This window comes from Gorilla gorilla, chromosome 12 (genome assembly GCF_029281585.2).
Source record: "Gorilla gorilla gorilla isolate KB3781 chromosome 12, NHGRI_mGorGor1-v2.1_pri, whole genome shotgun sequence".
NCBI classification, from domain to species: Eukaryota; Metazoa; Chordata; class Mammalia; order Primates; family Hominidae; genus Gorilla; species Gorilla gorilla.
The window spans coordinates 123901753-123905530 of NC_073236.2; positions in this window are offsets into that span (position 1 = coordinate 123901753).

The window sequence follows — 3778 nt, forward strand, 5'->3', positions numbered from 1 at the left end:
CACCCACTGACAGCGGAGGGGCTCCCGGGCGCGACTCAGGGACAGCTCTTCCGGCTTTACCTTCGGAGCTTGTGGTTTTGCTTACAGGGGTTTTTAAAAATTTCTGCGTGTGCAGGTGTTTTCTTTTTGTTAGTTTCAACGCAGCCGCAACTTGCCTCTGACATTTCAAAGTGATGGAGGTGCCTTTTCTTCCCGCCACCCTCTCTGGTGCTTCCTGCGCGTCGCGCATCTCGGGCTCTGAAGACCCTTGCTCCCGATGACCAGGAGGAGAGTGCATGCCACACGTCCGAAGCTGCGTCTCCACAGAGATCCCCTCCTTCCTGGTGCCTCGCTCACATTCTTGAAGCCCCCTGGCTCCTTGCCCAACACTCCCCAGTCTCACAAAGAAAAGAATTTGCTTTTTTTTCCCCTTCCTCCAAGCTCTCCTTCTCTTTCTCTAGCTCTCTCACTGTTTGTCTCTGTCTCACAGTCTCTCTCAGTCTCTGTCTGAATCTTTCTGTCTCAGTCTCTCTCAGTCTCTGTCTCCCTGTTTCTCTTTCTGTCTCTGCCTGTCTCTCTGTGTGTCTCTGTTTCTCTCTCTCTGCTTTTCAGTCTCTCTCTCTCTCTCTCTCTCTTTCAAATTTCAAAGCGTTGCTTTGAATGACGGACTATTCAGGACAGGCAGAATGAGGCCTCTCTGGGGCTCGGCTGCAGTCAAAGCCTCCCGCACTTCTAAAGGGGCTGCGGCCGGTCTACCCGGGGCGCGGGCGGCGTTGTAGCGGTGGCGGCGGCCCTGAGCCCCGACTGGCCATCTGTATGCAAATCTCAGTAGACCCAGCAAACTTGCATCAGCCTGGCCGGCCTGGCGGGCTGTGCACTCGGCAATTATCAGTGCACATCGGGCCTTTGTGCCCACGGCCGGGCTTTGTGGGTGCCCAGCACCTGCACCTCGGAGGTGGCAGATGGCAGGACTTGGCAGCAATATGGAAGTTTGCCTGAATGTGGCCAAGCCACAAATGGACATCTTTTATTTCTTCCTGGGGGTGGGGAGCTGAAGAGAGGGGATTAGTGCTGGATTACCACCCATTCGCGCACTCGGCAAATATTTATTGAGTGCCTACTATGTGCCCCCAGCCAGTGGTCTCAGGAAGGGCCCAACAAAGGAAGGAAATGATGTGGGTGTTTTGCTGGGAAGAAAGAAAAAAAAATCTGGGAAGTGGCTATTTGCATTCAAAATTGCTACATATGCAACTGGCAGGACAGGTTTTCATTCCTGGAGACTGCAGCCGTGGCAAGCCTAGGGGCCCCTCCCTTCCCGGCTCCTTGCAGACACCAGCTCCTGCCTGGCCCCTGTGCCACATGCTCGTGCAAGCTGATGTAGTGCCACCCTCAGAGTGTGCTCTACCCAAGAGTCTGGATTGCCTTGAACCTCAGTGAGGTGGCCTCTGCCAGGGACTCCAGATGAAGACAGAAAAGTGCTGTTGCTTCGTCAATCTGCCCACAGAGTGGGAAATGGTCTGGGTTCGCTGGGGAGACAGGCTGTGTCACAGGTCTGCTGGGAATGAGCTTCCTCTCCCAAGATGCCTTTTTGTTGTAGTTGTTGTTGTTTGTTTGTTTTTTAAGACAGGGTCTCACTCTGTCTCCCAGGCTGGAGTGCAGTAGTGCCATCATAGCTCACTGTAGCCTTGAGCTCTTGGACTCAGACAATCCCCCCAACTCAGCCTCCTGAGTTTCCAGGACTACAGGGGCACACCACCACACCCAGCTAATTTTTTAGTTTTTATTTTATTATTATTTTATTTATTTATTTATTCATTCACTCATTCATTATTTTGTAAAAATGGGGTCTTGCTATGTTGCCTAAGTTGGTCACAAACTCATGGCCTCAAGCAATCCTCCCACCTTTACCTCCCAAAGCGCCGGGATTACAGGCATGAGCAACCTCACCTGGCCATGATGCCTTTGTTAAACCATCATTCTGAGAGCTTTGCACATGGAGGAGGCTTTGCACATTTTCAAACTGCTTATAGCAGCCCAAATAGACTAAGACAAATGGAAAAGTAAAGCACTCTACCAGTTTCCCAGGTGAGTTTTCATTTGTTTTCACATAATTCATTCCGTAAATTAGAGTGGGAGTTTTGCAGATATGGCATCAAAGCACCTGGTTTCTATAGGAGGTAGTTCAAGGCCAGTACAACAAAGCAAGGAGCTCAAAGCATTAGGGTATGTGCCCTTTCGGTCACTCTGCAAGTTGGTATTCAATTTACAGAGGAGAAAGCCAATCAGAGAAATGCAGTGAAAAGAGATCTTATGGCAAGTTTGAGAGAAAGCCCAGATGAAAGCCTTGGTCCCCTGACCCCAGCGTTGAGCTGGTGTGAATGGCACAGCAGATCTCTCCTCCAAAGTTAGTTGGTCTTTGCTTAACAAGACCATTTTAATGCCAGGCTATGTTAAGAAAACATTTTGACAGGGCCTAAAAATTCTTTTTTATTCCCAAGAAGTATGCATCTGGCATTGTGGCCCCAAACCACACTGGAGCCTCAATCTGTCCCCACCTTCTGGGAATCTCTACTTCCCACCCTGTCCCTGGTGCTCCTGCATCTCTCACACTTGCATCACTTTTGAGCACCTTGTTTTGTTGCACTGGCCTTGAACTACCTTCTATAGAAAGCAGGTGCTTTGATGCCATGTCTGCAAAACTCCCACTCTAATTTATGGAATGAATTATGTGAAAACAGATGAAAACCCACCTGGGAAGCTGGTAGAGTGCTTTACTTTTCCATTTGTCTTTGTCTATTTGGGCTGCTATAACAAACTGCCATAGACTGGTGGCTTCAACAACAAACATTTATTTCTTACACTTCTGGAGGCTGGAAGTCCAAGATCAACATACTGACAAATCTGGTACCTGGTGAGAGCTCTCCTCCTGGTTTGCAGACGGCCGTCTTCTTGCTATGTCCTCACATGGTAAAGAGCAGAGAGAAAGAAGCAGTAAGCTCTTATGTCTCTTCTTATAAGGGCACTAATCCCATTATGATGGCTTCATCCTCACAGTCTAATTACCTCCCAAAAGCCCAACCTCAAAATACCATCACATTAAGGATTAGGGTTTCAACATACAAATTTTGGGGAGACATAAATATTTAGTTCCTAATACTATTTTACAAGAACAATGAGTAACATTCCCTGCTGATTAACAAAGTAGAACTACCAGGCAAATCTGACATCTACATCAACATCTCTAAGGAATGAAGTTGAGCATGTGACCAAATCAAAGTCAGGGCTGGGTAAACCTCAGGATGGGGTTTGAATCAGCAGCTAAGGGAGGAAAGGATCAGGGCACAAGGAGATGCCTATGGCATATATTTCCTGATGATAACAAATACTATGTATGCAGTTTGAGGGCACACAGTCAAAATATCCAATATGGTGGCTGGTACTGGGAACCATTCGCTATGACTGAGGCATTGCAGACTCCTGGGAACTAAACCTGAGAACAGGGTGTTTGCCTGCCCAATATCATCAACTAGAAATAGCTCCCTGCCCCACAAGCTGGGGTTGGGGGCTGCAATTATTGTTCTGGGTTCCAGGAGGCACCATAAGATCTGGAAAGTGCCCTTCTGTGTACATCCTGAAGGAAGGAGGATTTAGGGCACATTTGGAATTGAATTCAACTTAACACATTTGTACTGTGCAGGAAGGCCAATTTAGACAGGGTGGGTAATTTTAAATAGAGTGAGCAAAGGCTCCTAAATGGGAAAAATGCAGAGGTGCTCAGAGAACAGTGGGTTGCCCAATT